This window comes from Pipistrellus hanaki (genome assembly GCF_964339955.1).
Source record: "Pipistrellus hanaki genome assembly, chromosome: 2".
Lineage (NCBI taxonomy): Eukaryota > Metazoa > Chordata > Mammalia > Chiroptera > Vespertilionidae > Pipistrellus > Pipistrellus hanaki.
This window is the reverse complement of record NC_140504.1, coordinates 183,713,302-183,726,256: the sequence shown is the minus strand read 5'-3', so window position 1 is coordinate 183,726,256 and position 12,955 is coordinate 183,713,302.

The following is a 12,955-nucleotide window of genomic DNA, read 5'->3' as shown; positions in this document are numbered from 1 at the left end:
CACATGCCCAGGTTGCCAGCTCAATCCCCAGTAAGGGGTGTGCAGGAGGCAGCCCATCCATGATTATCTCTCATCACTGATGTTTCTATATCTTCCTCCCTCTCTCTTCCTTTCTGGAATCAAAATATATATTTTTAAAAAGTGAGAGGGGGGAGGAGTCTAGTGGATATTAAGTGGAAGTGGATGAGATAGAAAGTGTACTTATAAAAGATGAGAATGTACAACAACAAAAAGCCAAGCCCTGACACCAAAACAGACAACCACTGTTTCAATTCCAGCTCCAGGAGGCCTGAGGGCAAAATAGGAACCACCAGCAACCTGGATCCACCACTTGCTCCATCTGTCTCTTTTGTGGATACCACTCCTTCATAAAACATCTGACAGGCCGAAACCGGTTTGGCTCAGTGGATAGAGCATTGGCCTGAGGACTGAGGGGTCCCAGGTTCGATTCCAGGGACATGTGCATTGGTTGCGGGTGCATCCCCGGTGGGGGATATGCAGGAGGTGGCTGATCGATGATTCTCTCTCATCGATGTTTCTAGCTCTCTATCCCTCTTTTCCTCTGTGTAAAAAATCAATAAAATATATATTTTTTTAAAAACAAAACATCTGACAGGAACAAATGCCCTCAATTTCCCTTCATCTGTTACTGAGGATACACCCACACTTTATTCATCCATTAATTTGTTTAAAGTTTATCTTCTGCCAAAACCGGTTTGGCTCAGTGGATAGAGCGTCGGCCTGCGGACTGAAGGGCCCCGGGTTCGATTCCGGTCAAGGGCATGTACCTTGGTTGCAGGCACATCCCCAGAGTGGGGGGTGTGCAGGAGGCAGCTGATCAATGATTCTCTCTCATCGATGTTTCTAACTCTCTATCCCTCTCTCTTCCTCTCTGTAAAAAATTAATAAAATATATATATTTTTTAAAAGTTTATCTTCTACCCTAAAAAAATCTTCCTTTGATCATATGCAACCTATTGCCCTATCTCCTGCTTTTTCTACACTTCCTTCACATAATCTATTTTAATGTTAAACAACAAATTTCTGTACAGTCCAAGCAGTTGAGCTAAATGAGTAACAAGTAGAGGAGGAAGTAAACTGAGCAGGCTTCTTGACATTGGTTGTGACCTGTGATCTATATGCACATTTTCCTTTCTAAAGCCATGTTCATTCAACTCATTAAAATCTCAATTTAAATTTAAAATAAAAATGGCTGCCCTAGCCAGTTTGGCTCAGTGGATAGAGTGTCGGCCTTCAGACCAAAGGGTCCCAGGTTCGATTTCCATCAAGGGCACATACATGCCTTGGCTGCAGGCTCCTCCCAGGGCCCGGGCCTGGTCGGGGCTCATGCAGGAGGCAACCAATCTCTGTCTTTCCCTCTCTCTTCCACCTCCCTAAAAATTAATGGAAAAAATATCCTCAGGTGAGGATTTAAAAAAAAAAAAGGCTTTCCCTGAGGTCACCGGTGATTTCTTAATTGCTACATCAAAAGCCTGTTTACAGCTCTTAATGTATTTATTCTGCAACATGAACATTTTAGACCATGTTTCTTGCCCTCAAAACTTCTTCCTTGGCTTCTCAGACACCCACGTCTCCTGATTCTCCTCCAATCATGTTTCCCTGTTCTTCTTCCCTGACCACCATTTAAATCATGAGTTTCCATGTCCTCTCATCACTCTTCCTGCTTTCCCAAGGTGACTTCAGGCAGCACTGTTATACCGATAACTTCGAAATCTTTACCTACAACTCAGGTTTCTATCTCTGTCTCCCTTTCCCTTCCTCCCTGAAATCAATAAAAATATATTAAAAAGCACTAACTGGTTTGGCTCAGTGGATATAGCGTCAGCCTGCAAACTGAATGATCCCAGGTTGGATTCCAGTCAAGGGCATGTATCTTAGTTGCAGGCACATCCCCAGTGGGGGTGTGCAGGAGGCAGCTGATGGATGTTTCTCTCTCATTGATGTTTCTGACTCTCTATCCCTCTCCTTTCCTTTCTGTAAAAAAAATCAATAAAACATATTTTAAATATATATATTTTTAAAATAAAATACTGTATATCTTTGATGATGAAAAACCAGTACAGTTTGATAACAAGGCCCTGAAAAGCTGAGACACCAGCCAAGTTTACCCACTATTTCATTTTACATCAGTGTGGCGTCAACACGATGAAAAAGGCAAAGGAAGTATTATTATGAAATAGTTTTGACCTCATGGAACCCCAAAAGAATCTCAGAGACCCCAGGGTCTACCAACTACACTTTGAGAACCACTGCTCTGGTCCTGTTTTGCATCTTAAATTTTGGGTAATAATTCCAATGTCTTAGAATTGCTGTGACAGTAAATGTATGTAAACCACTCAGCACAAACATCTTACAGAAGGAACACCACAAATATTTCTATTCGTTTCTATTCGTTATAGTCCAGCTGTGATAGCTCTATAACATTATTCACCTAACATCATCTTAGAAATTCTATCCCATTTGTAACATTATACCGCAACATGTATCTTCAGAATTCTTTACTTAGCTAATTCGTTATATTGGGAGTGTATGTGTTAAAATGTAGTTAACGTAAAAGTTACCATTTTAACCATTTGCAAGTGTACAGTTCAACAGTATATTCCCGCAGTTGTGCACAGGAGGCTTTTAAGTTTAACCGATTCGCGTAGGAGCACTGGCCTTCTTTAGCGACGCATTTATCAAACGTCTATTTCACTTGTGAGGGGGCAGATTCACTTTTTAGACTTTCCGCGTTTCTCCAGATGTCTTTTTTTAAACTTCTTTATTGATTATGGTATCACATAATTGTCCTCATCCTCCCATTTCTAGATGTCTTTTTCTATTTTGCATGTTTATTACACCAAAGTTATTTTTGACGAGTTTAACAGCACATTCCCCAGACGGAGTGAACTGGACGTTTGCTATTAGAAATGTATCCGTACAAATATGTGATACCTTTAGTCAATAAAGAAATTTTTAAAAAATAATAAATAATAATCTTTAAAAATTCTAAAAGTAAATAAATAAATAAAAACGGAAAAGAAAAAAAAAAAGATTATCCGCCTTCATACCTAGTTTCTGTAATTCACATTCCCCGGCAAAGTTGCGCGTGAAGGCTCTCCTATCGCGAGAATCCTCTGGTCCCGGTGGGGGTGGGGCTTAACTTGGTGAGTTTCCGATAGGCTGACAGCGCCTGGCGGGCGCAGGCGCAGTAGGCATATCCGGTCTCTTGAAAAGGTATGAACCGGGACGCCCTGTGTTCGGCAGGCTTCTCTGCCGGAGACCGTCGCTGAGCCTTGCTGGCGCCTGGTAAGTATTTTTATCCGCCGGGTTTATCAGCTTCACCTCTGGTGCTCCATCCTGCCAGCCAGGCTTCCCTGTAGAAAGGATTCTACTCTTGTTTCCCCGAAAATAAGACAGTGTCTTATATTAACTTTTGCTCCCAAAGATGCGCTAGATCTTATTTTCAGGGGATGTCTTATTTTTCCATGCGCTAGGTCTTATTTTCGGAGGATGTCTTATTTTCGGGGAAACACGGTATTTAGGCTGAAACCGGTTTGGCTCAATGGTTAGAGTGTCAGCCTACGGACTGAAGGGTCCCAAGTTCGATTCCGGTCAAGGGCATGTACCTTGGTTGCAGGCACATTCCCAGTGGGAAGTGTGCTGGAGGCAGCTGATGGGTGTTTCTAACTCTATTTCTCTCCTTTCCTCTCTGTAAAAAAATCAATAAAATAAAAATTAAAAAAGAAATGATTCTATTTAAAAGGATTGGTTTCTGCGGCACCCGTGGGAACGGCCCTTGTTCATTCGTGCGGAGGGGCTGGGGCGGTCTGGGATCCGCGAGTGATGGCGTCACAAGGCGCTCTCGCCAGCTGCACCCCGCACCCCAAGACGCTGAAAACGCAGCCACCCACCCCGGTGCCGAGTTAGTACCCTGCCTCCCAGGAGTCGCGTTGCCGTCGGTGGGATTGCACGCAGGACATTTTATTCCTGGGGCCCCTCCCGCGTTTGCGTCCTGATTTCAAAACCGATGTCTCTTAGTGCTGCCAATTTGTTTTAACAGTTAGGGTAACTTGAAGATGATCGGTTTAAAGATATGAAGATTAACTGCTGTCTCAAGGCTCTGTATCTGCCATTTCTTGGGGGGCGTGCTAATGGATTGTAGTTTCTAGATGTGTGTGTGGTGCCCGGCTGAAAGTGAATTTAGGTTACTGACAAGACTTCTGGCCAGTCTTGAACTCCAGTTTTGACGACTTTGGGGGAATTTAGGCTCCACCCTGACGTGGGTATCGCTGTGGGCTGGATTGGGATTGCTAGCACAGTCGTCTGAATCTAAGTGTGGTGACCAACGTGGATACCCCGGGAGGTCACTCTCCCGGGCTCTGACCAGGTGGCCTAGGGGAGCATAGGGCTCAGCCCCATGATGTACAGTCCCTTTCCACAACGTTGGAGAGAAAGCCGGGCCTTGAGTCTGCGCCTGCATATTCCTAAACGTCTCAGAGTCCTGTGGACGATGACCGAGGAGACAAACTTATGCATGCGAGGGTTGGGGACGAGTGAAAAAGGGACCAGACTCCGAGGAATCAAGTTGGGAGCACAATGGGAAGTCGACTTCACCAAAGTTAAGCCAGGAAAGTACGGTTATAAATATCTTTTAGTATTCATAGACACCTTTTCTGGATGGGTAGAGGCATACCCAACCAAGCACGAAACAGCTCAGACGGTAGCCAAGAAACTGCTAGAAGACAATCCTACCCAGGTATGGCTTTCCCGCGATGATAGGATCAGACGATGGGCCAGCTTTTATTTCACAGGTAACACAGGCATAGCCAAGGCTATCGGGGCAGATTGGAAATTGTATTGTGCGTACCGGCCCCAAAGCTCAGGGCAGGTAGAAAGGATAAACAGAACCTTAAAAGAGACCCTTACCAAATTACCCATGGAGACTGGCAGGGACTGGCAGGGACTGGGTGGCTCTCCTACCGTACGCCCTTTCCCGGGGACGGAACTCTCCGTACACCCTGGGCTTTACCCCCTGTGAGATCATGTTTGGCAGGCCACCCCCTCTCATTCCTAGCCTTAAGGCCGAGCTTCTTGCTAAATTTGAAAGCCAAGACCTATCTTTTCTCTTAAGAGGGCTCCAGAGGGACCTTTGGCCGGGCCTCCGTGCCATCTGCGAGGCTGGCCTGACCCCGCCGCCTCATCAGTACAGACCGGGAGACTGGGTTTTGTCAAAGGCACCGCCAGGAGACCTTCGAGCCGCGTTGGAAGGGTCCCTACGTCGTAGTGCTGACTACACCCACCGCTCTCGAGGTAGACGTCCGCCCAGCAGACCCCTCTGCAGTCCGGGAGGACCTCACCGCACAATGGAGCCTCGATTACAATCAGCACAACTCGCTCAAGCTACGGCGCGCCCAACCCGCCTGACGTTGGTAACTCTGTTGACTCTGTTCGCTGCCTCCCACGCTGCCGGGAGTCCCCACGCCCCGTACAATCTCACCTGGCAGATCGTGGAGCCCAGCTCCGGAACTGTCCTCAGTCAGACCTCCCGGTCGCAGCCTGGAGACGCTTGGTTCCCGGAGCTCCGGGCGGACCTGCTGGCCCTCATCCCCGTCCAGTACGACCCTGCGTTCGCCCGGAGCCGTCACTTCTACGTTTGCCCCGGGCACGCGCGGGCCCCGGGGGGAGGCACCCAGGACCCCTGCGGGGGAGCCGAGAGCTACTTCTGCGCCTCCTGGTCGTGTGTCTCGACCGGACACATATGGTGGACTCCCCCGAAAGCCGGCGATCTGATCGCCGTAGAGCGGCCGGCCGCCCCGCCTTGCGGCATTGAAGGTCCCTGTAACCCCGTGAGCATATCTTTCACGGCCCAGGGGAAGGAGGCGTCAGGATGGGACACTGGCAAAACTTGGGGAATTCGTTTCTATGATAAGACCCGGTTCGGGTATCGAGATCACGGAGGGCTGTTCACTGTCAGGCTACTGAGAACCTCCCTCTCAGACCAGGCGGCGGGGGTAGGGCCTGACCAAGTGCTGGGCCCCCGACCTGCCCCTACCCGGGCGTCCCCGCCCAGGAGCACCCCGCCCCCGGCCTCACTGCCCTCTGCCCTCCCTGCCCCGCACCTCAACGTCTGACACGGACCCCCTATGGAGCATGGTCCTAGGAGCATACCATATTTTGAACACTTCCCGACCCGACCTGACCGAGTCCTGTTGGCTCTGTCCAGATGTCCGGCCACCATATTACGAAGGTATTGCTCTTAGGGGCAATTATACAACAGCCTCCAATTCCAGCTCCTGCCAATGGCAGCGGGCCACTGCAAGACTAACCCTCCCGGCGGTAATAGGGCAAGGTACTTGCATAGGCAGCGGATCCCCTGAGCAATCACATCTCCGTAATGAAACTCAGTCCCTAGTGGGACCGCTTATCTGCTCCTCCTCTCCCCCTCCCCCCCGAAAAATGCATGGGGGGCCTGTTCCAGCGGCCTCGCTCCCTGTGTCCACTCCCAAATCCTCAACTCCTCCAAAGAAGGCTTTTGCATACTCGGCCAGCTAATCCCCAAGCTAGTATACCATTCGGGGGAGGAAATACTTAGCAGGTTCGGTTCTGCTAACCCCCCGAAGTAGGAGAGAACCTGTTACAGCCCTAACTCTGGCTGCGCTCTCAGGGCTGGGACTAGCAGGGGCAGGAACTATGGAATCCTAAGAGCAGCCATTGACCTAGACATGGAAGGAATTGAGAAATCCATTACCCATCTGCAAGATCCCTTCCTTCCTTCTCTGAAGTAGTGCTCCAAACAGAAGAGGATCAGACTTCCTGTTCCTGCACCAAGGAGGCCTGTGCACAGCCCCAGGGAGGAGTGTTGTTTTCATGTGGACCATTCAGAGTTGTTAAGGAATCCATGGCCCTCGTAAGAGAGGGAGCAGTCTCAGTGTTGGTATGAATCGTTATTTAACTGGTCCCCGTGGTTAACCACTCTTATTTCCGCCCTCCCGGACCCCTCATAATCCTACTAATGCTGTTGTCCTTTGGCCCTTAAATTATCGACAGGCTAGTCCATTTTGTCGGAGAGCGCATGGGGCAGTTCAGATGACGGTTCTGTGCGCCCAGTACAGGCCTCTGGTAGCGGAAGGGGAGGTAGAAATGCAGTCCGTCCCATGATTGGGCCCGTAAGTTTCAAGACGGGGTGGGGGGGGGGGGGGTGTGTGGATGAAAGGGCAGAGCAGGACTGACTCTATTTTGTGTTTTTTTTTAAATATATTTTTATTGATTTTTTTACAGAGAGAAAGGGAGAGAGATAGAGAGCTAGAAACGCCGATGAGAGAGAAACATCGACCAGCTGCCTCTTGCACACCCCCTACTGGAGATGTGCCCGCAACCAATGTACATGCCCTTGACCGGAATCGAACCTGGGACCTTTCAGTCCGCAGACCGACGCTCTACCACTGAGCCAAACAGGTTTCGGCCTGACTCCAATTTGTATTGTGTCCTCCATCTTGTGTAACTGTGTCCCCAACATGACCCCTTTCCAAGAAAAAACACAGAATGTGTCAGTTACCCAACCCACCCTTAAATCAGCCAACAGGAATGCAAGGGGAAATAACCAAAGTCCAAAGTATGCTAACCGCATCCTGTCACCTGCGTAGCTGGACCCTAGCCCTCACCCAACCAATCGGAATCTGCCAAGTCATGGCCCTAGCGTCACCCCACCACCCGACGCCAAGCCCTATAAAATTGCTGTCCTTCGGGAACTCGGGGCGCTTTGCATCCTGCCGCTGCGTCGGTAGAGGCGGAGAGACCGGGCTCGAGCTTGAATAAAGGCTCTTTGTTTTTTGCATCGGACTCGGCTCCCTGGTGGTCTTTGGGGATCTTGAAATCTGGGCATAACAGCTGGACCTTGAGTCTGTGCCTGCATATTCCTACAACTTCTCAGAGTCCTGTAGACAAGGACTAAGGAGACAAACCATGCAGGAAACGGCGATTTTCAACCGATGTGCTGCAAGAAATTGAAAACTTGCAGTATCTGCTGATTTAGTTGGGCACTGACCTCCCTTGGATTGTCAAATTTAAAATTGACAGCCAACACAGTAACTGGTGTGAATCAATTAAAATTCTACCTTTGGCCTGGCCTGGCTCAGTGGTTGAGCATTGACCTATGAACCAGGAGGTCAGGGCACATGGCCGATTGGGGGGAGTGCAGGAGGCAGCCCATCCATAATTCTATCTTGATGTTTTAATGGGCCATGTGGCCAATGAAATTTATGTCATTATATAATTGATATTTCTATTTCTTCTCTGAAATCAATAAAAACCTATATTGAAAAATTCTACCTGTTTTTGCAGGTCAGGGAAATACGTTTTTTTGTGTGCTGCAGTTTTAGTAATTCGTTTGTGTGCGGCATGAGGTGGAAAAGGTTGGCAATTGCTGCTCTAGAGCTTCCTGTCTGGATATAGGTTGATCAGAAGTGAATTTTTGGCTTTACTCAGTTTTACTGCACTCCTGGATTAAGCTCTTTACCTTGTTTTGCAGCCTTCAGCCAAGATTCTAAGTAACTTGATTTGGGTAAGTAAATCTGAATTGCTTTTGGCTTATCCGTTTTGCCCTTTAAAGCCATCCATAGGAGATGGGTTTGGTCTCGTGCAGTCCCTTTTCATGATACTGGAGTTGAAGCTGGGCATATTTGTCTGCATACGCCTTTAACAAGAAGTGACTTATGAAGTAAATCATGAAATAGTGCATAGTAATGACTTGTTTGAAATTGATTAAAACCAGTTACTAAATCAACAACTACATGTAGTGTGATCTATAATAATAAAAGTGATCTATAATAATAAAAGTGTAATATGCTGAAGCGATGGCAGCCAGGAGGGAGGAAGGCCTACCCTTGCACGAATTTTGTGCATCAGGCCTCTAGTATGTAATAAAGCAAAATCTCTAAGGTCTTGAGAGGTAATGCTGTTTAACTGTACTGTTTGTGATTGATTAATCAGACACTCCCAACGTGGATACCCTGGGAGGTCACTCTCCCGGGCTCTGTCCAGGTGGCATAGGGGAGCGTAGGGCTCAGCCCCATGATGTACAGTCCCTTTCCACGACGTTGGAGAGAAAGCCGGGCCTTGAGTCTGCACCTGCATATTCCTACAACTTCTCAGAGTCCTGTGGACGATGACTGAGGAGACAAACCATGCAGGAAACACCTAGTACACTAAAATGAGGAATTTTTGAATTTAAGAATCTATGATTCTAGTCATTTTTTCTGTTTTCATTTAGGAAAGAAGAGGCACCTCACCTTTTTGGCAGTTAACAACGCTTTTTGGGTTCCTCTAAAGTGATGGCTGTGTTTGGAAGATAAGTAGCTTCCCTTTGGAGAAAAAGGAAAATGAAATGCAAATTCTGTCATTCTCAGATCTGTATTAACTGGTAGACTAATAGATTGTTCCATGGGCCACATGGCCCATTGAAATTTATAAGTAATTACAGAAGCACTGAGTGTGGGCAGTTCTTTTGTTTTTGTTTTTTTATCCTCCCCCCAGGATATTTTCATATATATATATATATATATTATTGATTTCCTACAGGGAGGAAGAGAGAGGAATAGAGAGTTAGAAACATCGATGAGAGAGACACATCAATCAGCTGCCTCCTGCACACTCCCCACCGGGGATGTGTCCGCAACCAAGGCACATGCCCTTGACTGGAATCGAACCCGCGACTTTTCAGTCCGCAGGCCGATGCTCCATTCACTGAGCCAAACCAGTTTCGGCTTCCACTGATTTTTAGAGAGTGTGGGGAGAGGGGAAGACAAACATCAGTGTGAAACACATCTATTGGTTGCCAACTGAGGTACATGCCATTGACTAGAATGGAACATGGGACCCTTCAGTTTGCATGCCTGTGCTCTCCTTACAGCCACACTGGCTAGGGCCGGGCGGCTTTATTAAGACAGTATTGGTCCTTGGACCTAAACGGCCCAGAAAACTTTTCAGAATGTGTGATGCCAAAAATTGAAACTAAGATGATACTTTTTTTATCCTCAAAGTTGGTTTTCTAACTACATAGCTGAATGAACAGAAAGCAGAAGCCCATGTAAGTCATTTTTATTTTTTTTATTTTTTTATTATTTTATTTATTTTTAAAATATATTTTATTGATTTTTTTACAGAGAGGAAGAGAGAGGGATAAAGAGCTAGAACTTCAATGAGAAAGAATCATCGATCAGCTGCCTCTTGCACACCCCTACTGGGGATGTGCCCGCAACCAAGGTACATGTCCTTGACCGGAATCGAACCCGGGACCCTTCAGTCCGCAGGTTGACACTCTATCCACGGAGCCAAACCGGTTTCGGTGCAAGTCGTTTTTAAAATCCTTTTTGTATTTGTGAATTAAAATAAAGGTGACTATTCCCAGATCAGTTTGGCTCAGTGGATAGAGCATCGGTTCTGGTCAGGGGCATGTACATTGGTTGCGGGCACATCCCCGGTAAGGGGTATGCAGGAGGCGGCTGGTTGATGTTTCTCTCTCATCTATGTTTCTGACTCTCTGACCCTCTCCCTTCCTCTCTGTAAAAAATCAATAAAATATATTAAAAATAATAAAATTAAAAAATATTTTAAAATAAAAAAATAAAGGTGACTATATACTTACTAGTGTGATTTCTTTTTTTTCCTATGGGAGTATGGTGACAGCCAAAGATAGTATTCCATAATGGACGGGAGGGTGGCAGAGCCACGGCAGGGGGATGGGGAGGGCACCCAGCCATTAGCTGCACCCTAAACACTTTTAAGCTTTTATAGAGAAACCAAGATGGCGGCAAAGGTAAACAACTAAACTTCCGCCTTGCACAACAATTTCAAAACTACAACTAGAAGACGAAAGTCTCAACCAGAACCATGGGAAAGCTAGCTGAATGGAAGTCTCACAACTACCCTGTTTCCCCGAAAATAAGGCAGTGTCATATTAATTTTTGCTCCCAAAGATGCTCTAGGTCTTATTTTCAGGGGATGTCTTATTTTTCTTTTCTTTTTTTAATATATTTTATTGATTTTTCACAGAGAGAAAGAGAGAGGGATAGAGAGTTAGAAACAATGAGAATCATCGATCAGCTGCCTCTTGCACACCCCCTACTGGGGATGTGCCTGCCACCAAGGTACATGCCCTTAACCGGAATCAAACCCGGGACCTTTCAGTCCACAGGCCGACGCTCTATCCACTGAGCCAAACCGGTCCTGGCGGGATGTCTTATTTTTCCATGAAGAATACGGAAATTTTTCCATTTATTGCCGGGACCAGTTTGGCTCAATGGATAGAGCGTCGGCTTGGGGACTGAAGGGCCCCGGGTTCGATTCTGGTCAAGGGCATGTACTTTGGTTGCGGGCATATCCCCAGTAGGGGTTGTGCAAGAGGCAGCTGATTGATGACTCTCTCATCGATGTTTCTAACTCTCTATCTTTCTCCCTTCCTCTCTGTACAAAAATCAATAAAATATATTAAAAAAAAAAAAAAAAAAAAAAAAGAATACGGTACACATTTGTCGTTAAATGAAAATAAAGGAAATTTATTACCTGTATATGGTACGGTAGTACGGTAGTTGTCAACACAAACCAGACAAACTGAATCCTACAGTATCAAGAATTTACTCATTTATTCAATGACAATCATGTCATCATCTTCTGGAACATCATCATAACAATCCAATTCCTGAATTTCCTGGTGAATTTCTTGTGACTCCATTTCTTTCAGAATCAGTGGACCAAATCTCTCATGTTTAGCATAGCGGGGCCTTATTTTCTGGGGGATGCCTTATATTTCACTCAGAAGGAAACCTGTAAGTAGGTCTTATTTCGGAAGATGTCTTATTTTCGGGGAAACACGGTAGAAGGAAGGAGAAAGGAACACAAATGCTGAAAAGCTGAGGTACTGAGGCTCACAAATCCGGCTGGTGGTAACCGACTGGGCATGTGGCTTTTTTTCACCCTGAAAAGAAACAAACTCCCGGTCACTTTGAAATCCAGTTTCTGGGAACCCAGTCACCTATGGGGAGAAGCTGGTCTGTCTGCCATCGGGTCGGAAAGTGAGGGTGATTTTTTTGCAGAGGTGCAAGCAGCAATTGTTGTTTACTGCACTGGAGCACAGGATGCGGGACTTGGAATCTCAGAAAGGCAGAGAAGACTAGCTGGCAGCCATTGCTGTTTGCCACATCCCAGTCTAGTGACGCCCAAAGACCCCGCCCCACACATTCTATAAACCCTCCCAGGCTCCACACAGCGGCTTTTGCATATAAATGGCCTGCCCTATGGCATCTGAATGAAGTAAATTGCAGCTCCACTCAGACTACTCCAAAACCGCCAAATCCCAAGTAAAGAGGAGAAAACTGTAGTTCTTGCTGTAGCTCCTGCTAGGTGGCCTCAAACAGTAGCTGACCTGCACCCCATTGGAGATCCAGAAACTAGTGTATCTAGTGGTCAGTGTGAGACAGCATCAGGTTTCAACTACTCTCATAAGGGACACATTTAAGAGGCAGACTCAGTGAGCAACAAAGCCCTACTGGAAAAAGACCTGCCCCATAAATGTGTCTCCAGCACAGCAATTCTTCCATTATAGACATATCAGGTCCTCACAGCCAATTGGCCTGGAAGTCAATTTCTCCCAGTGACACCAACAACAATCAAGACTTAACTACAACAAGGCTGTACACACAGCCCACAAAGGGGTGCACCAAGAGTGTCCACATCAGGTAACTGGGAGGCTGACCCATTGAATCATAATAGGTCACCCAGCATACAAAGCTACCCTACCAACTCAGGGAAGCAGCAAAAATGAGGAGACGAGGAAACAGATCACAAACTAAAGAATTGGAGGAGAACAAACAACTGGACATAGAGTTCAAGACCCTGATTATAAGGTTTTTCAAGAAATTCCTAGGAAAGGCCAATAAATTTTACGAGACCCTCGAGG